This window comes from Mobula hypostoma, chromosome 10, assembly GCF_963921235.1.
Source record: "Mobula hypostoma chromosome 10, sMobHyp1.1, whole genome shotgun sequence".
In the NCBI taxonomy this organism is placed as follows: domain Eukaryota; kingdom Metazoa; phylum Chordata; class Chondrichthyes; order Myliobatiformes; family Myliobatidae; genus Mobula; species Mobula hypostoma.
Window position 1 is genome coordinate 90873384 of NC_086106.1, and position 25132 is coordinate 90898515.

Genomic DNA, 25132 nt, shown 5'->3' on the forward strand with positions numbered 1-25132 from the left:
TGAACAGAGAGCATTGAAGAGAGACTAGTCACAAGCAAAGGACACAAATATTTCAGGCACTTACTTTACAAACTGCATCTTAGGTCATTGTGCTTTCTCAATAAAGGGAATAAGAGACTTTTGCATCCATAAAATAATAAAATGCACTGTGCAAAAATCTTTAACTACAGTACAAGTCAGTGCAGATCAGTTTACATGATGTAATACAAGTCAGAAAGAAAGGCTTAATTTAACTTTGCTGGAAAGTAGACTAAAATTGTCTCAAGTTGTTTCTGACTGGCCTCAGCCCAGACCATGATCCAGTCCCAGTTACCATTTACATACACTTTGAGCATCTACTGTGGGAAAGAAATCACTTTTCATCTACACAGATTTGAAGTTCCAATTAACTTTTATGGGAATTGCCACTGTGACTAAGGTTAGACTATTTATCTGGAGGGTGGGGAGTGGCCAACATCTCTTCCAGATGCACCTGCCCATTGCTAATATTTTAAATATGCAAGCAATGCATTGTAAATACTGGCTACTTGGTATATTTGGATGTTTCTGTCTCAGCAGGGAATATAGCATGAATGGATTATACTGTCCATGATACTCCTTATATGACAACATCTACATAAAAAATCAAATGAAAGAATACATGTTACAAATTTCTGGTAGCAATATTGAATTCTGAATGTTTAAGTAACTTAATTTTTTTGTCTGAATTTGTCTTCTATGTGATGTTGACCCATCTTGTCTGTTTTTTTCTCATTTTTTGTCTGGAAGATGAAGACTTACTCAGCAATTTACAATTCCTAAATTCATTTCTCTATGTTCTTTTGTCTAGTGTATGACAAAGGGTTATGAGGAGCATTTACAGGCTCTGGGCCTGTACTTGCTAGAGTTAAGAAGAATGACGGGGGATTTCATTAAATCAGATCTAATATTGAAAGTCCTAGATGGAATAGATGTGGAAAGGATGCTTACTATTTGTGGGGGAGTCCAGGACCAGAAGACACAGCCTCAGAATAGAGAGATGAGGAGGAATTTCTTTAGCCAGAGAGTAGTAAATCTGTGGAATTCATTGCCACAGATGGCTGTGGAGGTCAAGTCATTGAGAATATTTAAAGTGGAGGTTGATAGGTTCTTGAGTACTCAGGGTGTCAAAGGGAGAAGGCAGGAAAAAGGGGTTGAGAGGGATAATAAATCAGCCATGATAGAATGGTGGAGCTGATTCAATGAGTCAAATGGCCTAATTCTGCTCCTATGCCTTATGGTCTCAAGGTATATTCTCACCCTCTAACTAGTCCTATTCATTCACTGGCCAGGTAGCTTTCTTTCTAAATCATCACTCGTTTTACCCCTTCAGAGCTCATCCTCCCTTCAACTTTACTAGCTTCTTTCCTCTCCCATCAGTTCTGATGAAAGGTCTTTGACCTGAAATGTTAACTCCGTTTATTTTCTTTCACAGATGCAGCCTGATCTGCTGAATATTACAAGTATGTTCTGTTATTTGTGCTTGTGACTCTTCTTGGGTCAAATTTGGAAACATCAGGATGAGACATGATTTATCAGGGCCTCACTAGTGCTTACAATCAGTCTGCTGGATTCTCAATAGACTGATGTGGAGAACCAGTTAGATTTCTGATGTCATTGTACTAGGTTTCAGGAGCATGCTGTAAAACAAAATTGGATGATTGTATTCTGTTGTTAACTGTCGAGAGCATTAAATAATAGTAGCACAAAAATATTGCTAATGTTTTCCATCCGGAATTTTAATCCATGTGCAGAACACCGTGGGTAAAAATAAATGGTTGAAGCTCAGTATTGGGAAGCTGGATCTCTGTTTAAGAAATGTGTCTTACACTTCATTGCAATAATTGGCTATGATTTTCTTGCCTTTATCCCTTGACAAAATGAAAGTATGTCAAATGGAAACAGTTCCCACAAGTACAGGTGCTTCATTTATTTGATAGTCACATACTTTTTTTAAGGGCTTCGGAAAAGTTCTCATTTACACACTTCTCGAACCTGCATAATTCACAGAGTGTCTAAGAGAAGTAGTCAATTAAAATTTATCAGCTGACAGCCTCATTTACAGTTGTTTGAAATTTTACCGAATCTTATCTCTGTCGCTAAAATTTGTCCAACATCAGAGCTCATTTTTATGGATGTTTATAATATGAAGGGAGTTAAATGTTGTCATAATAGATTTTGAAGGCTCAGTTGAAAAGCCACAGGAGCCTTATGGATATATAGAGAGAAAATCAGGAGAAGAGAACATTTCAAATGATGTTCATTGTTTATTCACTAACAATTCGACTGTTAATTACTGACTCTTTTCTTTAAGCTAGACGAATGATTCCCAAGTCCAATCTTCACTATTTTCTGTGCACACTCCCTAATGGAGAGCCTTCTAAATCATCATTTTCATGCTTCACATGATATTAGTTACCTTCTCTGCATATCATTATACTGAAAGAAAGAAACTACAGCGATTTTGCAGACTCTTGCCCAGGTTGCATTACAAGACTTCAGCATTTTCATTCAGGCTCCTGATAGGCTGAATGCTTTACAACCAATTTTGTAGTTCCTAGGGCCTACATGTCATATTTATTCTCCCTTTCTGTCTACAGATAGCATAATGGAATTAAAAGTTGTAACTGCAGCCAATAATCCTGATGGCCAATTAATCATCCTGATATATAGTTCTGAATTATCAAGAGTGCTTCAATGAATCTACTGCGTGATGGAAAAACTATGAAAGTATCCAGTCTAGAGGACATTAAGACACAGTGTTGAGGATGCAGCTGCATATTGATCAGTAAAACTCTTTTCTGAAAATTAAATTTAAGTGTTTTTTAGCATAACTTCAGTTGCTTCTAGTATCAGTGGGTCATTCATTCATTATGTGCCTTGCCATTCGACATGGGTAATCATGGTCTTGACCACGTTTGCTCTTGACACATTTTTCTACATAAGTGGTTTGCCATTGCTTCTTCTGGGCAATGCCTTTACGAGATGGTAACCCCAGCTATTATCAATACTATGCAGAGATTGTCCGCCTGGTGTCAGTGGTCACATAACCAGGACTTGTGATATGCACCAGCTGCTCATACAGTACAACCATTCACTAGCTGCTCCTGTAGCTTCATGTGACCCTGATTGGGAGCTAAACAGGTGCTACACCTTGACCAAGGGTGACCTGCAGGCTAGCGGAGGGAAGGAGTGCCTTACATCTCCTTTGGTAGAGACGTATTCCAGCCTGCCAGCCACCAATGGAAACCTGCTGGCTTCTGGAATTTAAATATTCATTCCTTAATTCATTGTTTTATGGAGAACAGTGGTAACCAGAGTGGTCAACCTGAATAGAGCGTCACTAACTCGAAGATTAATCTAATCCTTCCCTCCCAAATTGTCCTCCATTTTTCTTTCATCCATGTGCCCATCTAAGAGTTTCTTAAATGTTCTTAATGCATCTGCCTCTTCTAACAGACCTGGCAGTATGTTCTATGTCTAAAAAAAAAATACCTTTAGTATCCCCCCCCTATACTTTCCTCCCATGACTTTAAACTTATGCTGGCTTGTATTCGTCATTTCTACCCTGAGAACAAGTCTCCAGCTGTCCACTCAATCTATACCTCTTATTATCTTGTACATTAGCACTGAATTTGTTGTGTTCAAGTGGTCTAAAAGTCTTCTGTCAGCAACTGCCATCTCTCCAGTAGTAACTCAGGGATTTTGTTGTACTGAGGCATCACAAAGATTACATAAAGATCTTCTTGAACAGTTATAACCATATAACCATTACAGCATGGAAACAGGCCATCTCGTCCCTTCTAGTCTGTGCTGAACTCTTACTCACACCTTGTCCCACCGACCTGCACTCAGCCCAGAACCTTCCATTCCTTTCCTCTCCATATAGCTATCCAATTTAACTTTAAATGATAACATCGAACCAGCCTCAACCACTTCTGCTGGAAGCTCGTTCCACACAGCTACCACTCTCTGAGTAAAGAAGTTCCCCCTCATGTTACCCCTAAACTTTTGCCCTTTAACTCTCAACTCATGTCCTCTTGTTGAATCTCCCCCACTCTCAATGGAGAAAGCCTATCCACGTCAACTCTATCTATCCCCCTCATAATTTTAAATACCTCTATCAAGTCCCCCCTCAACCTTCTACGCTCCAAAGAATAAAGACCCAACTTGTTCAACCTTTCTCTGTAACTTAGGAGATGAAACCCAGGAAACATTTTAGTAAATCTCCTCTGTACTCTCTCAATTTTATTGACATCTTTCCTATAATTCGGTGACCAGAACTGTACACAATACTCCAAATTTGGCCTCACAAATGCCTTTTACAATTTCAACATTACATCCCAACTCCTATACTCAATGCTCTGATTTATAAATGATTTATAAAGGTCTTCTCTGTGCTTAAGAGCATAGTATCTTAATTCTAAATTCTTATCACCTGGTCAGTTCTATATCTCATTCATTACAGTGTAATTAGATAACAGTAGATGGTTCATAACAGTAGGGGAGATTCTGTAAATGTAAAATAGCCATTCTATCTTGCCAGAAATACCGGGTGGAAGAGTGAGGAGCTTTAAGTTTCTGGATGTCAACATCTCAGTTGATCTACCTTGGGCTCAATGCATTGAAGAGATCATGAAGAAGATGTGCCAGCAGCTTCATTAGGAGCTTGAGGACATTTGATGTATCATCAAAGACTCCAGCAAGTTTCTACAGAGGTACCACAGAGATTATTCTGATTGGTTGCGCCACCACCTGATATGAAGGTTAATGCACAGGCTCGCAAAAGCCGCAAAGGTGGCATCTGTCATTAAAGATCCTCAGCATCCAGTACATGCCCTCTTCTCATTACTACCATCAGGGAGGAGGTACAGAAGCATGAAGATGCACATTCAACATTTTAGGAACAGCCTCTTCCCCTGCACCATCAGTCCATGAATGAACGAACACTACCTCACTAATTTGCTTTCATATTGCACTTCTTAATTATTTCTTATTGTAATGTGGAATTTTTTAATGTATTGCACAGTACTGTAGCTGTAAAATGACAAGTTTCATGACATACCATATGTTGGTGATCATAAACCTAATTCTGATGTTAATTCTGAAGATCCAAGTACTTGGAAGTCAAATGAACACACCTGGGAAGAGCTTCTTATATAAGAGAAGAGATGAAAATTCACAAGTGAGTGGCTGCACAGTGGAAAGCACACCTGTTCTATTTCAGAAGTATAAACAGAGTTCTGTTTATGCCTCTAAATCAGAAAGGCGTGAATTCAAGTCTATCTTCCAAGTCTTGGTACAAATCAAGGTTGCCATTGGCACATAAATTGACTGCTGTGTTTCCGGCATTATAACATTGTTTAAGCTTCAGAATACAATTCAATGATTGTACAGCTCTTTAGCACATTGAAGTTATGAAGAATATTTTTCTTATTTTAAATGAAGCATTCAAGTTACTATATACAGAAGTGCTATTAGTCAAAAGCAGCACTATTAACATACCATCTGGAAAAAGGAAAACATAACTTTAAAAGCATATACTGTATTTCATGACCCCGAATGACCAAAGTACTGTATATGAATCATCTTTTCAATCATGAAACATTGTAGGCATTTAGTGGGCTCAGGACTCTACTCCCAATCATCATCAATGTGGGAATGACCAAATAATCTGAACTGATGATATTTATTGAGAGAGATGTGTTGCCCAAATCACATAGATTGTTATTCCTTGTGGCGCATCGGACAACAGCCTTGCCATTTCATTAACATTTTTCTATTTTTACAAGGCCAAGTTGCCAACTCAACGCTCAACCCAGCACAGATGGAAAGTCTGTAAGGGGCCAGCGAGATTCAAACCCAGGATCACTCACCTTAAAGTCTGGTGCGGATGCTACTACACTACTAGCTGGCTAAGTCACATAGATATTTCAACTTCACTAATTTTTGAGAATGCGAAGGGTGCTTTAATGCTAATTACGGAAGGAAGATGAAACCTTAAAATAACTTCATCCACCAGAAAGCGTGCCTGGTACTGCACCCCTTTAATGCTCAGGTGCAGTATCAGGGTAAATAATTCTGACTCACTTTGGAGTGGGGGCTTCTGCATCAGGCGCAAAACTGAGCTGCAGGTGACACAATGGACCAATAATATTCCCGATTTATTAAAATATTCAATCAAATGACACAAACTTTGAACTTTGCAGACTGAGTTGCAATCATGCCAACTCCACCCCTCTTCTCCCTTTCGCTTCAGCACACCATTTTATAACAAATAAAATCTAAAGCTGCCAAGCTTACCGATTCTTTCTCTCTATAAGCTCAGTGCTTGTGGAGGCTGTGACTGCAAATAGTGCTCAGTAAACACTTCCTATTTAACACAAGTTTTGAATTTAGATTCATTGCTGTATTACTTTTTATAACTTTACTTGCAAAGGCAATTTCAGAAAGGCCTGCAGCTATTGGCAATTATTTCCCCCTTCAGTCCCTTCTGAAATCTGTTGCCTATATGCACATAGCAAGATGTCACAAACAAAAACATGGCAATTGCCTGATAATTGATAACAGCATACTGTGTTGGGAAATAAAATATTCACCAGTATACTACGGATATTCCTGTCTATTATTTTTCAAAACAGTTCCAAGGGACTTTTTTTCTTGCTGACTTTCGAGCAAAGATGGGGAGCTAATTATATCCAAAAAGCATGATTCCTGTTACCACAGCATCGCTGTAATGCTGAGATTGGGTGTCAGCCTGGATTTTTCTACTTTGTTTTTAGAATGGGACTTGAACTACAGTGGCTGTGTTGGTATTTCCTATCTGTAATGTTCCACAAATCTGTACAAAACGTATTTAAACCTTTTTCTATTAGCATCATTTTTGAAGTTAGCAGCATTGCCATACTTGTTTCCATAATTTAGTCTGAAAGGCAATTTCAGAAAGGCCTGAAGCTATCGGCAATTACATCTTCCTCAGTTCCTTCAGTAACTTGTTGACACCCATGGATACCATAGAAACATGCAACTGCTCTGAATTTCCTGCTACTCATCTCAAAAAAATACAGGAAATAATTTTTATTTCATGCCATTATATGAATTAACCATTTTTCTTGATGGTAATTTTCAATGACCAGCAGAAATTAAACCTGGGAGAGGTAAATACTTCTCAAGTGATGTATTTTGCACTCTCACCCAATGTCACAATCAAGTCATTTATATACCTGCTCCATCCTCCTGCTCTAGGGAATCTTGTCCATCACAGACCCAGGAAAACATGGAACCGATAAAACCAGAAGTGGTCTGAAAAGCTGCAGGCTTAGTTCCGAAGTTTTTAACTACTTGATCTCATAAATTTCATTTAATGATATTGTTTTGATAATGATACATTAACATTGTTGTCCATTCTATTTACCTAGGAAGTTATCCTGCATAATCGCGACCACAGTTTACATACCACCAGCAGTCGACTGTAATCAAATGCTCGAGACACTGCATGATGCCGTCTCCAAACAAGAAACAGTCCATCCTAATGCATTTCAATTCATAGTCGGGTAATTCAACCAGGCCTGTGTGAAGAAAACCCTGTCCAATTACCTTCAGCATATAACCTATAGCACCTGAGGTCCCAACATATTACACCACAGTTACACTAAGATAAGGAGTGCCTACTGTTCCATGCCTAGACCACATTTTGGTAAATCAGATCACTTGGCTGTCCTTTTTCTACCTGAAAACAGGTGGAGACTAAAGAGCAAAGTTCCAGAGATTAGGAAAAAAAGAGGTGGTTGTGGGAGGAAGAGGAAAGGCTACGGGATTGCTTTGTGTGTTCAAGGACTCATCTGTGGATCTGAATAAATACACCATGGTTGTAACAGATTTTATTAAAACGGTTGTAGATGAGTGTTTCCTCACAAAATCATTCAGAGTCTTCCCCAATCAGAAGCCCTGGATGTACTGTGAGATCCACAATCTGCTGAGAGCAAGATCAGAGGCATACAAGTCTGGTGACCAAGAAAGCTCCAAGACATCCAGGTACATTCTCCAGAAAGCCATCTCACAGGTGAAGTGGCAGTTCCAGGCTAAACTTGAATCAAAGAAGGATGCTCGACAGTTGTGTCGGGGCCTAAATACTATTGCCTGATATAAAGTTAAATGAAGTGACAAAGGAGACAGCAGAGCTTCACTTCCAGAAGAGCTCAATGCCCCCCGTGCTTGCTTTGACCATTAAAATATGGATGAACCATCACGAACTCCCACAGCTCTCGATCGTCCTATGATTTCAGTCTCTGAGGCTGATGAGTAAGCAGTGTTCAGGAGGGTGAACCCACGAAAAGCATCTAGCCCATATGGGGTAACTGGCTAAGTACTAGAGATCTGTGCTGATCAACTGGCTGGAGCTTTCACAAAGATCTTTAATCTCCTGCTTCAGCTGTCTGAGATACGCACCTTCTTCAAGCAGGCTTCAATTATACCACGCCTAGGAAGAGTGTGATGACCTGCCTCAATGAATATCACCCAGTAGCAGCACTTAGATCCACAGTGCCGTGCTGAAATGTTTTGAGATGTTATTGATGAAACAAATCAACTCCTGCCTAAGAAGTGACTTAGATCCACTCCAATTTGCTTACCAGAGCTAAAGGTCCACAGTAGCTGCCATCTCATTGTCTCTTCACTCAACCCTAGAACATCTGGATAGCAAAGGTGCAAACATCAGGATGCTCTTTATCAACTACAGCTTAGCATTCCCTCAGAACTAATCAACAAGCTCCAAGACCTTGACCTTAATACCTCCATGTACAATTGGATCCTCAATTTTCTCACTTGCAGGCCCCAGTCGGTTCAGATCGGCAACAGTGTCTTGTCTAAGATCTCCATCAGCACAGGTGCACCAGAAGGCTGTGTTCTTAGTCCCCTGTTCTATTCACTTTATACTTATGACTGTGTGGTTAAGGACATCTCCAATGCCATATTCAAATTTGTTGACGCCACCACTGTCATAGGTTGAAACAAAGGTGACGATGAATCATCATATAGGAAGGAAGTTGAAAATCTAGCTGTGTGGAGCCATAACAAACAACCTCTTACTCAATGTCAGCAAGACCAAACAGCTGATTATTGACTTCAGGAGAAGGAATCCGGATGTCCATGAGCCAGACCTCATTGGGGCATCAGAGGTGCAGAGGGTCAGCAGATGTAAATTCTTTGGTGTTATTATTTCAGGGTACCTGTCCTGAGCTCAGCACAAAAGTGCAATTACAAAGGGAGCACAGTAGCGCCTCCACTTCCTTAGGAGTTTGTGGAGTATCTGCATGACATCTAAAACTTTGGCAAACTGCTGTCGATGTACTGTGGAAAGTATATTCCTGGTGGAAAGCATCATAGCCTGGTATGGAAACTCCAATGCCCTTGAACAGAAGTCATACAAAAAGTAGTGGATACAACCCAGTTCATCAAAGGTAAATCCCTCCCCACCATTGAGCACATCTGCATGAAGCATTGTTGCAGGAAAGCAGCACCTATCATCAGGGATCCCCACCACCCAGGACATGCTCTCATCTTGATGCTGTCATCAGAAAGAAGGTACAGGAGCCTCAGGACTCACACCACCAAGTTCAGGAACAGTTAATACCCATCAGCCATCAGGCTCTTGAACCAAAGGGGATAACTTCACTCAGCTTCACTTGCCCCATCATTGAAATGTTCCCACAACCTTTGGACTCACTTTCAAGGACCCTTCATCTCATGTTCATGATATTTATTACTTACTTACTTACTAATTATTATTATTATCATTATTTCTTTTAGTATTTGCACAGTTTGTTGTCTTCTGCTCTCTGGTTGAAGCCCTAGTTGGGCGGTCTTTCATTGATTCTGCTATTGTTTATTGAGTGTGCTCACAAGAAAATGAATCTCACAGTTATAAATGGTGTCATATATGTATTTGCTAAGAAAATTTACTTTGACTTTGAACTTTGATTTACAATGCATTAGCCAAAGAAGGGTTCAATCTATTTCTCTCACAATTTCAAAATATAATTGTCTTCAACAGAAATGAAAAAGAATTTGGGTTTGTACAGAATCCAGAAGTCTTATTGAACTAGGTTTAAACTTAAATTCTTGCCTATCTTAGGCTTAGAAGTATTTCAGAAGAAAGGAGAAAATAGGGGTGTAAAGGCATGGTGTGTCAAGCATCCATCTTCCGCGTACATTACACTCCACCTTTATGGAATCTGAGAGCAGCAGTGGTGTTGGACGCATCAGCATCTTGTGACTGATCATCACCTCACAACCAAAGTTTATAATCTGGAGAAGCAGAATTTTGGACTGCCTTGCACAGAATAATTAAATGATCTTCAGTTTTAGACATCCTATAATGCGTAATTCCTAGAGACCATTCTACCAAGGGAAAAACAGAAGAATGAAATGATGATCTAAAAGATTAATGGAAATGCACATCTAATTATCGGCTGTGTATATGAATTTGATATTGGCAAGCTAAGGAAGACTCAGACGGTTATGATCAAGGTCAGTCTTCATTGGCTAGATTGAATGCACTTGACTGATAAGGGTGCATCTAATTAAATCAAGAGCATCCTCCTCAGATGTTTTAGATGCACACATGCAGTACATTTATCTGATGAGAGTTTCAAAAGAGTTCTTGAAGAGACTTTCAAATGATGCATCAAAAAGAAACTTTCCATTCCCTCAGAAGCTCAGATTGACTTTTCTTACATTCTGGAAAAACATGAAAATAAGTACATACTGCAGTACAAGGCCTTCTCACTTTGATGCATAATTGTTTCTGCCCACCATTCAATCCAGTATATTTGTTGTTTCCTGGGACACCGTGCCAAAATATGTGTGATCTATCGTGGTTGAACAAAATTCATTATATGCAATGGCTGTCAAAAAAATGTAAATTATTATCATAAATTGGCTACATCTAAAATTATCAACTGAGCAATAGTCGTATTTGTTTATGTTTATTGAAAACTGTAATGATGTGTTAAAACTGGTTTGCCCAGAAAAAGGGACGTGGCAGTATAGCGGTTAGCGCAGTACTATTACAGCTCTGGGCGTCAGAGTTTACTGTTCAATTCTGGAGCTCTTCGGAGAATTTCATACGTTCTTTTGTGAATGCATAGGTTTCCTCCGGGTGCCCCAATTTCCTTCTACAGTCCAAAGACGTAAAATAAATAGGTGAATTGGTCTTTGTAAATTTTCCTGTGATTAGCAGGGGTTGAATCAGTGGGCTGCTGGTTTGTACAGCTCAGTGGGCTGCAAGGGCCCATCCCACACTGTATCTCTGAATAAAATTTAAAAAATTAAAATAAACCTGCTGAGAAACTTAAATAATCAATGCCTTCAGAGCATTATAGAAACATAGAAACATAGAAAATAGGTGCAGGAGTAGGCCATTCGGCCCTTCGAGCCTGCACCGCCATTTATTATGATCATGACTGATCATCCAACTCAGAACCCCGCCCCAGCCTTCCCTCCATACCCCCTGACCCCTGTAGCCACAAGGGCCATATCTAACTCCCTCTTAACCATAGCCAATGAACTGGCTTCAACAGTTTCCTGTGGCAGAGAATTCTACAGATTCACCACTCTCTGTGTGAAGAAGTTTTTCCTAATCTCGGTCCTAAAAGGCTTCCCCTCTATCCTCAAACTGTGACTCCTCGTTCTGGACTTCCCCAACATCGGGAACAATCTTCCTGCATCTAGCCTGTCTAATGCCTTTAGGATCTTATACGTTTCAATCAGATCCCCCCTCAATCTTCTAAATTCCAACGAGTACAAGCCCAGTTCATCCAGTCTTTCTTCATATGAAAGTCCTGCCATCCCAGGAATCAATCTGGTGAACCTTCTTTGTACTCCCTCTATGGCAAATTATAAAGAAGATAAAGTGAAATCATTCACTAGGAGCTGTAAAGGGCAAAGGAAGATGCTTTTAAAGAAATCGACAGATATTTTCATTTCATTAATCTCCATATATTGTGCTTACAGCTGTTGGTGAAGGGCAGGGTGTGATACCAAGCCATCCAATTGTCTTGGTGATGTGGTGCATTACCTTTAATTTGAGCTTGTTTAAAATCCACTGGAGCTGCATACATTTCCCAGGGTCTGGGAACAATTCAGATCCCAATTCCAGCGATGAGGAAGGAAGCTGGCCCCTCAATATGTTTAACTATACTCCTTGTGAGCCAAGATAAGCAGAATTGGTGGGTTGCTATCTGCACCCCTAAGAGGGAAGTTTTTGGCCTTTTCTCTACTAGACCCTCATCTCTATGTGAAAATGAACTGATTTCCCCTTTCAACCAATTGTTTTAATATTCTTCCTATTGCTAGAATCATAATGAAGTATGATTTCATTGAAAACGTTCTATGTCACATGATAGCAATACTACAAAAATCTATTGATCTCAGCCCTGCTAAACTTTCAGATTGTGAAGCAGTTTGATTGAGTCAGGACATCTAAGAGTGAAATGTCCTGACTCAGTCAAACTTATGCAGTTCTTTTGCACCAAATAACTTTTATCTAACTAGTTTAAACATTTCCCTGCAATAGCTGAATTGGGTACATACAGTGTAGTAGTCATCTTCCTGGATGTTGATCTGGTGTAGTCTTACATTTTTGAATGAAATATTTCTGACAGAGAATCAAAAGCAGTACAGCCAGTGGTGGATTGCGGGAATGACATAATTTATAGTTACGATGATATCTGATGAATGCAGCAGCAATGTATTATCAGTACCTTTTCATTACCTAGATTGTATTATGAACTATACTTCCACATATCAAAATGTAATTAAACCTACTTCTTTGTTGGTGGCTCCAGCTCAGTCATTATCTCTGTAAATGAATCTTCATAGTTAGTGGCTCAGTTGATAATCCCTTTCATTTGCAATTCTTCTTGGTGACAAAAATACATTTTTCAGGTTTGTCAGTTGGAATCTTTCCAAATCATATATCTTGTTAATTTATCTTTCAAAACACTGCTGCAAATCACTGTTATAGCAGAGAGGTACCATCCAGCAACACAAGTGCAAAGATTTGTTAATGTGCCACACATCTCACAGGACCATATATATACACATACACACACAGACACACTCGTATGCAAAAGCTAATTTTACCCATACTTGATAGCAAATAATTCCTGATAAAATTATCACCACTTTAAAACTGTACTAGGCAGTTGTGCCATAGTCTATGTCAGCAGATCTAACATTGATGGAATATTAGATACAAATTTGGAACCACAGCTATTTCACCCATTGACCAAATTGGACCTTCCAATTGAAAGAACATTTGCTTCTTCTTTGTCTTAAGAAGACAATGACTTACTGCTGCTTTGCAAACTATGAGAACTTTTGCTGGATTTGAAACTTTGCTCTTTAACCACATTGTTCTTCAAGCTGCCAAAGACTGATGGTGCAATGAAGGAAATGGTGAACTTTGTCACTGGCTTCTCCCTATACTTTGAGGCGGCTCTCCAGGAAGGGAAATAGTTCACATTTTCCAGCATCACATTGTGGACCTTCGTTATCAGGGATGGGAGGAAGGTGATGTAATACAGTGGGGATAGCTTGGTAGAGGTCCTCTGCATTTGTGTTTGCTTAGTAAAAGGTCCACAATCTGTTATACCTCAGTAACCAAGTCATTGATAATCTAGATTTCTTCTCTGTGGATTGTCACCTTGTTGTGGTGGAGAAGCTTGTGTGATCCTGTGATCCTGAGAGCAATGCCGTCTGGAGCTATACTCCTGGTAGGGTCACCCATGACGGTAATATTGAGGGTGAGGTCCCTGACAAAGAGCAATCCAACCAAGACCTCAACAGTGGAACAGGTGGATAAAGTTACTTCGAACTCAACAGCTGTGAAGGCAAATGAAGGCTGCAATAAATCTATCAGCTCCAATCGTCATGGTTTCCATGCCATTGGAATCAGTTGGTTGATTTGCGTGTATCGTGTGCTTCTTGGAGTGCAACATCAAGTACACGTTAAACCAATATATACACAGGCATCTTCACTCTGTGGGCCACTTCTTCAGAAGGAACACCATCATCCTTGACCTCGAGGGATAGCCACGACGACGGAGTCTAGATTTAGGCTCTAAATCTGCACCTATGCGAACAATGGCTCAGACTACAGTGATCCAGTGGTTCTGGAGTTGAGGTCTTGTAGCTTAAACAACTTCTCATTATTCTTGTAGGTTTGCTCCAGTCAGCATGAAGCTTGTTTTATGTATGGTGGAGTACTTTAATGTGAAAGTTTGAGGGAAATATTAAGGTGTTGATGTGATCTAGGTTGACAAGGATTTGTATGGACCTAATAGTTAAGATCAAGTTTGAGCTGGGAACTCTATAATCCACCTTATGAGGCTAAATCAAAGGCTTTTGTGAGGTTGGTGTTGTCCATGTGCAATGGCTGATTCAACGCTATGCATTTCAATTCAAGCTGCCACTCAGTAAAGACTGGATTCAGTGTGCCCCTAGATGAATGGAGTGCACACTGTGATTCTGGGAGCAACTATCTGGCCACTGGAGGATGAGGACCCTTGGAGTGGCTTTCTTTGTGATGGAGGTCAAGGAGATTCTTAGTAATTATCACCACTGGATTTGTCACTTTTCTAGAAGAAGTCATGAACACAGAGAATCTAAGATCCTCTGGTATGATATCTTCTTTCCACAGTGGGAGATGGTACGATGAATTTATCTCGGAAGTTGCTATCTGCCTAGAATTTCAACCAAGGTAATGTCTGTTCAAGCTGCAGGGTAGCAAGCTTTCCAGTTGTTGGAGCAGGGAACTCCAAGCCATTATACTCTACGGGGAGTGGTGTAGCACAGTTGTGGCGACTGAAGATTGAAAATGGACGGGGGGCGGGTGGGGCGGGTCTGGACTATATACATATAGATTTGTCTGTTATGTTTTTACTAATATTCTACATGTGCTTGTATATGCGAGGACTGGGCCTCAGAGCCATGGATTTGCCTAACAGGCATCAGGGGCCAGTCGACAGATGGTGGGCTAGTGGGTCTGGACTACATATATTCACACATATCCTGAGTCATTGTATTCTTACTGATATTCTATGAGTTTGTTGACTTGTACGGATCAAGCCGTGGCGTCATGGGGGAGCAGAGTAGTGGTCCTTGGGACTCTTATTCCGTGATTGTGACCTTGTGCGTGCTTACTGTGAGTTACTGTTGGGACTCTGTAGTACTGTTATCTCATTTGGCTGTATGTATCAGTATTCATAATGGTTAGATGACAATTAAACCTGAATTGAATTATTCCCAAGACCTTACTGCTTAATGGTTAACATACAGCATTAACACGAGTGAAGGAATGGAGGTGTGGATCTTTTGTTGTGTAAAGGGCCCAAGCCACCTGTGGCAGGGATAGAATTATCGCTGAGAAGTTCAAATCAGTGAGTGCCAATTTTCCCTTTATCTTTCTAACTTCTCCTACATTCATGGCTCTAGATGTATGAGCCATCTGGTGTTTGGACCAAGGATAGTCCTGATGGCACTGAGGGTATAAGTGGGCTGACATACCCCCTGTGCTGTTTCTACCTACTCTCTGTTCCTTAGGTCACAGGTTTACTTTGGGACCAGCTGCTTTTCCACTGAAGCATGATGGTGTATCCATTCTGAGAACACCTTACGTTTTCAATTAATTAGCTCCTGGACCTCCAGGTCATTCTTATCCAATCAGTCCTGGTGTCTTTTGATAGCAAAACTAAAAGTCTCTTCACTGGCTCAAATTATGTTAAATTCAGCACTACCCAATGCTGTAGACACTGTGACTCTGGTAGGTTAGGAGTTCAGAGGTTGTGAGTGAGATGCTGTGTGAATTTTTATAAGGTCTTGAGACATATGGCATTGATTTTCTTCTAACAGTGTCTTTATGCCACCATTGTTTTGGGGCCAGCTTGGTGGACATGATAGATTAGGGTAAAGAATTGTGATTTTTCTTATAGCTTAACTTTCCTGTCCTTGTTTTTTTTTAATCTATAATCACCTATATATGTGTAATTGCTCAGTGAATCTTCCAGTAATTGTGGTATAGCTGGTTCTGTATTTTTCTAGAAACTTCTTAGTTTTTCTGAAATAGGTGTCAAACAACTTTAATCTGGCTATTTTTTAGGTTAATTGTTATCATTGGAATGTTGTTATATTTTAGTCAGACTTAGTTATTTTGTAGAGGATAACCATGACTTTTTAATTCTTGTTTTTCTTCTTTATTCTTTTTCTTGTTACACTTAAGAAAGTTGCAGAGCAGATTTGATGGGCTGAAGAGCCTAATTCTACTCCAGTGTATTATGGTCTTAATAAAATGGCCACAAGCAATAAGCTTTTTGCCTCATTCTTAATCTCTGGATTGCAAAAACACCAGGATCCAAGACTTGTAACAGGGCAGATTAGGCAGCAGTCAGTTCCACAGATTATAGTTTGCTTCTGCACAAATCATGCAGACATCCTACTGTCTCTCAGTCAGATAATTACATATTCTAACGGGTGTCTGCGCTTGGTTTGGAGCTGAAGCTGGAAACCCCTATGCCGATAGAACGAACGCAGCATAAAACTCAAAATAAAGACAAAAGAGCAAATCTCACTGATGATCACCAATTATATCAACCCTGGCAATGAAATAATAAGACCATAAGACAAAGGAGCAGAAGTCGGCCATTTGGCCCATCGAGTCTGCTCCGCTATTTTATCATGAGCTGATCCATTCTCCCATTTAGTGCCACTCCCCCGCCTTCTGACCATAACCTTTGATGCCCTGGCTATTCAGATACCTATCAATCTCTGCCTTAAATACACCCAATGACTTGGCCTCCACTGCTGCCCGTGGCAACAAATTCCATAGATTCACCACCCTCTGACTAAAAATATTTCTTCGCATTTCTGCTCTGAAACAGAATCAGGAGGATATTTGCCTTCCTTTGTCAATTAGGGCATAGTTTATTCATGTTCACAGTAGAATCCTTCCTTGCCCTCAGGCGTAGGTAGGGTGTACATGCTGATGACTGTAATGTGTTGGTTCCATGTTAGAATGAGGGAGAGCTGTTGAGTCACAGACTAGTATGCACTTATGCAAAAGCAAAGCAATGTTTAGTTCTGTTGTTGTAGGAACCGTCCATGAGGACCCTGACTCTTTGAGTCCCAAAATAGATATTGAAGAGTGAAGTTGCTAAATGTGAGTTCTTTTAATGTGGGTGGCTATTGCACCCCAGTTACTACAACTGCCCACACATCACCACATTAGTGGCAATCCATACCCCGTAGCCCTCTCGCAACATAATCAACATACATACACTTCCTTTAGAAACATAGAAGATAGGTGCAGGAGTAGGCCATTTGGCCCTTCGAGCCTGCACCGCCATTCAGTATGACCATGGCTGATCATCCAACTCAGAACCCAGCCTTCCCTCCATACCCCCTGACCCCTGTAGCCACAAGGGCCATATCTAACTCCCTCTTAAGTATAGCCAATGAACTGGTCTCAACTGTTTCCTGTGGCAGAGAATTCCACAGATTCACCACTCTCTGTGTGAAGAAGTTTTTCCTAATCTCGGTCCTAAAAGGCTTCCCCTTTATCCTCAAACTGTGACCCCTCATTCTGGACTTCCCCAACATCGGGAACAATCTTCCTGCATCTAGCCTGTCCAATCCCTTTAGCATTTTATATGTTTCAATAAGATCCCCCCTCAATCTTCTAAATTCCAACGAGTATAAGCCCAGTTCATCCAGTCTTTCATCATATGAAAGTCCTGCCATCCCAGGAATCAATCTGGTGAACCTTCTTTGTACTCCCTCAGTGGCAAGGATGTCTTTCCTCAGATTAGGGGACCAAAACTGCACACAATACTCCAGGTGTGGTCTCACCAAGGCCTTGTACAACTGCAGTAGTACCTCCCTGCTCCTGTACTCGAATCCTCTCGCTATAAATGCCAGCATACCATTTGCCTTTTTCACCGCCTGCTGTACCTGCATGCCCACTTTCAATGACTGGTGTATAATGACACCCAGGTCTCGTTGCACCTCCCCTTTTCCTAATCGGCCACCATTCAGATAATAATCTGTTTTCCTGTTTTTGCCACCAAAGTGGATAACTTCACATTTATCCACATTAAATTGCATCTGCCATGAATTTGCCCACTCACCTAACCTATCCAAGTCACCCTGCATCCTCCTCACAGCTAACACTGCCGCCCAGCTTCGTGTCATCCGCAAACTTCGAGATGCTGCATTTAATTCCCTCATCCAAATCATTAATATATATTGTAAACAACTGGGGTCCCAGCACTGAGCCTTGAGGTACCCCAGTAGTCACTGCTCTCTTCCTTTGCAAACTACAACCCCCAATAATGGGAGGCGGTAGGAAGGGGTTTGTTTTGCCTTTGTTGTGTCTGTCTTGTATGTTGGCTGCATGTTTTTCCAATGAACATCATGCTTATGCTACATTGTCTTTGGAAACATGGTCACACTTGTGGGTTGCCCCAGCACATCCTCAGATTGGGTTGGTTCTTGATATTTCACTGTTATGTTTCGGTGGAGATGTGATTAATAAATCATATTTAATTTAATCTAATTTGGTTCTTTCCCTCCTGCAATTTGCCTATCGCTACAGTAGGTCAACAGCAGATGCAATCTCAACAGCTCTTTACACGGCCTTAGACCACCTGGACAATACAAACACCTATGTCAGGATGCTGTTCATTGATTACAGCTCAGCATTTAAGACCATCACTGCCACAATCTTGAGAAGTTCCAGAACCTCGGCATCTGTATCTCCCTCTGCAATTGGATCCCTGACCTCCTAACCAGAAGACCACAATCTGCGTAGTTTGGTGATAATATCTCCTCCTTACTATCAATACCTCAAGGGTGTGTGCTTAGCATACTGCTCTACTCTCTCTATACCCAATACTGTGTGGCTAGGCATAGCTCAAATACCATCTAAAGATTTGTTGATGATAGAACCATTCTTGGTAGAGTCTCAAATGGAGACAAGAGGGCATACAGGAGTGAGATATGTCAACTAGTGGAATGGTGTTGCAGGAACAACCTTGCAATCAACATCAGTAAGACAAAAGAGCTGGTCATGGGCTTCAGGAAGGGTAAGGTGAAGGAGAATGTACCAATCCTCATAGGGGGATCAGAAGTGGAGAAAGTGAGTAGTTTCAAGTTCCTGGGAGTCAAGATCTCTGAGGACCTAGCCTGGTCCCAACACGTCGATGCGATTATAAAGAAGGCAAGCAGTGTCTATACTTCATTATTCATGAAGAGATTTGCTATGTCAACAGATACACGCAAGAACTTCTATAGATGTACTGTGGAGAGCATTCTGACAAGGCTGCATCACTGTCTGGTATGGGGGTGCTGGTGCAGAAGGTTAGAAATTTAATCAGATCCATCTTGGGTACTAGCCTACAAAGTACCCAGGGCATCTTCAAGGAGCGGTGTCTCAGAAAGGCAGTGTCCATTATTAAGGGCCTCCAGCACCCAGGGCATGCCCTTTTCTCACTGGTACCATCAGGTAGGAGGTACAGAAGCCTGAAGGCACACACTCAGTGATTCAGGAACAACTTCTTCCACTCTGCCATCCGATTCCTAAATGGACATTGAACCCGTGAACACTACCTCACTTTTTAAATTAATATTATTTCTGCTTTTTGCATGATTTTTAATCTATTCTATATATGTATACTGTAATTGATTGATTGATTTATTTTTTTCTTTTTCTAGATTATGTATGGCATTGAACTGCAGCTGCTGCTGAGTTAACAAATTTCACGACACATGCCGGTGATAATAAACCTGATTCTGTTTAATCCCTCCTCATCCAGCCACCCTGTCTATGCCTCCCATGTCTTTCCCTCCCTTTGTCCTCTTCCATCCAGTTCTCACCTTTTACAGTCATCCCACATCAGCCCCATATTTTCCCCTCTTGATCCTTCAGTACTTGACACCTCCCCAACACCAACACCCTATGCTAGACTCTCTGCACTTTCCAAAGGCAAGTATGTGTTTTCTGCCAAAGACAGCATATCTCCCAAACACCACCTCTAATCCTCTGTGGCTTCTGATTGAGGTTAGCAGGCCATTACTTCCTACAAAGTGAAACCTAACGTCAAGAATAGTTGTGATGCTTCATTCTCAGATAAACTCAACCTCTTTTATGTGCCCTTTAAAAGGGAGAATAAAACTACACCTGTGTGAATCTCTGTAGCATCTGGTGACCCTGTGATCTCTCTCTTGGAGGCTGATGTTAGAAAATTTTTCAAGAGGGTGAATCCTTGCAAGGCATCAGGCCCTGATGGTGTACCTGGTAGGGCTCTGAAAATCTGTGCCAACCAACTGGCAGGAGTGTGCAAAGACATCTTCAATCTCTCATTCATTCAGTCAGAGGTTCCCATTGCTTCAAAAGAACAACAATCATACCAGTGTCTAAGAAGAGTGGGGTGAACTGCTTCTATGACTATTGCCCGGTGGCACTCACGTCAACTGTGAAGTGTTTTGAAAATTTGGTCATAGCTATAATCAACTCTTGTCTAAGCAAGTACTTGGACCAACTGTAATTTGCCTATTGTCCACAGCAGATGAAACTCACTGGCTCTCCATTCAGCCTTGGGTCACCTGGGGCACAGCAATACCTACATCAGGCTGCTGTTGTCTGATTACAGCTCAGTGTTCAACACAATCATATCCCTAGTTCTAATCAACATCTCTAAAACCTGGGCCTCTGTACCCCCCTCTGGAACTGGATCCTTGACTTCCTCATCGAGAGACCCCAGTCTGTGCACATCTGAAATGACATAATCTCTTCCCCAGTGACAATCAATACTGGTGCACCTCAAGGATGTCTACTTAGCACACTGCTCTACTCTCTCTACACCCACAATTGTCTAACTAGGCACTGCACAAATGCCATCTATAAATTTGATAATGACACAACTATTGTTGGCAGAATTTCAGATGGTGATGAGGAGGCTTACAGGAGTGAGATGTATCAGCTGGTTAAGTGGTGTCGCAGCAACAATCTCGCACTCATTGTCAGTAAGACAAAGGAATTGATTGTGGACTTCAGAAAGGAGAAGTTGAGGATATACACACCAGTCCTCTTTAAGGGATCAGCGGTGGAAAGGGTGAGCAGTTCTCTGAAGGTTTGATGTTGTGGTGTTGGCCGTGTTTGGCAATTAGCTTGCAGACATTTCATCACCAGCCGAGGTGACATCACAGTTGTTGGAGTTTCTCTCTGGGAGTATTCGCATTTATAAAGGCCCCCGTTCACTTGAGAGTCACCTCATCTGGTGATAAAACATTTGCAAGCTAATTGCCAAGCTTGGTGAACACCATAATAACAAACGCCTCAACCCGAGCTACCAATATTCACACCATCCTGAACAAATTTGTGCGAGCAAATCTCAAAGAAGCTCAACTCTGGGAGACCTTTGCCTGACATGAAATTTTCATGCAAGTGCAACTATATTTTCTCCATGTCTGCTTGTGTAACAATGTGCTTCCTAATAGCATCAGCCATATCAAACTAACAGGGGCCTTTATAAATGTGAGCACTCCAAGAGCTCCAGCAACACAATCTAGAACACCAACAACTGAGAACTGAGGATGTCACCTCGACTGCAAGCTAACTGACAAACCCGGTGGACACCACAACATCAAACACTTCAACCCAAGTAACCAATATTCACCACCATCCTATCTCTGAAGATCTACACTGGGTTCAATATATTGATGCAGTTACAAAGAAGGCACAACATTAGGATCTTGAGGAGACTTTGTACATCATCAAAGACACTCACAAATTTCTACAGCTGTACCATGGACAGCATTCTAGCTGGTTGCATCATCATCTGGCATGGAGGGGCCACTGCATAGAATCAGAAAGAACTGCAGAAGGTTGTAAACTTCACCTTTTCAATCAAGGTCACTTGCCTCCCCAGCATTGAGGACACCTTCAAAAGGCAATGCCTTAAAAAGGGGGCATCCATCATTAAATACCCCCATCACCCAGGACAAGCCCTATTTTCATTGCTACCATCAAGGAGGAGGTAAAGAAGCCTGAAGACACACACTCAACATTTCAGGAACATCTCTCCACCACTATCAGATTTCTGAATGGACAATGAATTAATGAAAACTACCTCACTATTTTTTCACTCTCATTTTGCACTACTTATTTAATTTAATTTTAATATATACTTACCATAATAATTTATAGGTTTTTTTTGTGTATTGCAATGTACTGCTGCTACAAAACAACAGGTTTCACGACATATGCCGGTGATATTAAACCTGATTCTGATTCTGAAATGCTTCCCACTTCACAAACACCTTTTCTCAAGCTCCCAGTGGCTTTGCCGTCCAAGTCTGGACCAGGCAACTGAACCTCTTTTAACAAATCCTAGGGCAATCTGCAGGTATCTGCCCAATGTCAGCAAGTAGTTCTCCTGGTGCTTTGCAAGCAGCCTGGTAAATCCTGGCAGCTGATTTCTTAGTTATCATCTGGGGATTTAACCTTCAGAGCTATATAACTCAGTTGCCCTATCAGTCCACTCACAAACAATAATGGCACCACACATCCTGGTCCAGCCAACTGTAATTAGAACCTCTTTGCTGAGAGCACATTTATTGTATGAAATTCATAATAAATAAAAGAGGAAATCCCACTGACGATTGCTTACGAAACATAAATGTGAGGATTTTTCACTCTGCCACCGATACACACAATATCTGCGCTACTCAAGATATTATCAATCATTCTATTCTTCACCCCAAGAAAAAAATAAATCCTCTTTATGTTATACGTATTGCAAAACACTGCAACTTCTGCCTTATGGTTCATCCTCTCCCTCACAGTGGTCTGAGAGTACTTACTTCCCGGGAACTGATCGAAGTGAAAATTCATACCAAATACACACAAGCATTTACCCTCTTTTCCCTCTCCTCTGCATGTGCCTTTTATGCAGCTGGCCTGTGTTGACAAACCTTCCCAACAACCAGTGTGACTACCACACATAGTTCCTAGATCCCGTAAGAAACTGTATGGCTTTGTATTTCAGCTTCCTTCAAAGAAAAGAAAAACAGGACAGTGTGTTTTCAAACAGCTTCTTATCCAGTTTTGCAATTTCTTAAGAGGAGTTCAGAAATGGCACCAAAGTTGCACATCCCAATAGCTTAGCTCATCTAAATGGGACCAATGTAATTTCTAGGCACCTACTTTTTTTCTCCTTCTGTTGTTTTAACTATCTCCAAATTTCAAATGAAAATACTGACATTCTATGATATGTTTGCAGAAAGCCCGCATGGACTTGAAGGGCCAAGTGAATTGTGCTATTTGCATTCCATGATTTTATAGCTGGAAGGCATTTTGAGTGATTAGTTCTGAAGATGAAGAAGAAACAAATGAATTGGACAGTGCAAAGGCTGTACGTACTCCATCTGCTCTACCTAGGATATGGAACTTCAAGCAGCACTGTTCCAAGAGCAAAGGAGTCTGGATTCATTACTAATGCCACCTCTCTGCAGCTGGCATTAGCATGAATGCAAACTTGAGACACTTCGTGGCATCCATATGCTTATCTTGTCTTCAATGTCTCCTAGCAGGTCTAATGATGTGTAGGAAGGAGTTGTGCCTTTTTTGTTATTGGCTTGGTACTTCCATTTGGGGACAGATGGCATTTTAATATTCATAATTCTGCAATAAGATATTGGCAAGACTTGCAGTAAAACAAGTTAAGAGGGAAATAAAAGGACCAGTGTTCTCGCCTGATCTTCTTATCCACACTGCCCTGTCTAAAAGGCTGCTTTCACTTTTCTGCTGGCTCCATTGTTGGCCAGATTTAAACCAATGCTTCAAAAATATACATACAAAAAAGCTCCAGCAAGGAAATTGTCTAAAACTATTTATGAAAGGCTATGGCAAATAAGTTTTAATTCATTACAACAGCAGCTCCCAAACATTTTTGGGTCACTGCCTCCCTTAGATCCCTGACCACATCCCCAGGACCCCACTCTCCCTTTCTGGCTATTACATCAAAACTATAAGGAATTTTGACTTACGATGCACTGCTATGCTTTGTAACTCCAGAAACAGATCAAAGGAAAAACACAGGATCTGGGAAAACATGTCTACTTAGTTTGTTTTAAGTAGGCGCTCACAAATGATGAAGTGGTGTATGCCATTCATGTACTTCTTGCATATAACCCAGAATGAATTATGTAAACAAGCAAAGAATGTATTACTCAAATATTACTGAAATATTAAATACACTGCACTCCTCCCTGCTTAGCTATTAACTCCAACTCAATGTAGAATGCATCACAACTCACAAAAGTAACATACAGCATTGCTGTCTAGTGACCATATATATATGAATGGAGAGTAGATATTGGACCACTGGAAAATGATGCTGGAGAGGTAGTAATGGAGGGACAGGGAAATGGTGGACAAACTGAATAATTATTTTGCAGCAGTCTTCATTGTAGAAAGACACAAGCAATATGTCAGAACTTCAAGAGTGTCGGCGGAAGAAGTGAGTGAAGTTGCACGGGAAGGAGTAAAGTCTGAAGGTAGATAAGTCATGTGGACCAGATGGACTTACATCACAGATTTCTGAAAGAGGTGGGTGAAGAGATTGTGAAGGCAATAGCAATGATCTTTTAAAGAATCACCAAAATGTGGCATGGTTCCGGAGGAATGGAAAATTGCATCATTCCACTCTTCAAGAAGGGAGAGAGGCAAAAGAAAGGAAATTATAAGCCAGTTAGCCTGATCTCAGAGGTCAAGAAGATGTTGGAGTTGATTGTTAAGGATGAAGTCTTAAGGTACTTGGAGGCACTTGATAAAATAGACTAAAGTCAGCATGGTTTCCCTAAGGAAAAATCATGCCTGACAAATCTGTTGGAATACTTTGAGGAAATAACAAGAATCGGTGGATGTTGTGTGCTTGGATTTTCAGAAGGCCTTTGACAACATGCCACACATGAGCATGCTTAACAAGATAAGAGCTTGTGGTATTACAGGAAAGATACTAGCATGGATAGAAAATTGGCTGATTGACAGGAGACAAAT

At 40.8% G+C, this 25132-nt stretch overlaps 1 protein-coding gene across 4 annotated transcripts in view; it reads right to left on the reverse strand.

The window, feature by feature from the left end:
* The window catches only part of nlgn3a (neuroligin 3a), a 297964-nt gene that overhangs the window by 52173 nt on the left and 220659 nt on the right, over positions 1 to 25132 (reverse strand). The gene's annotated exons all lie outside the window — the stretch shown is intronic.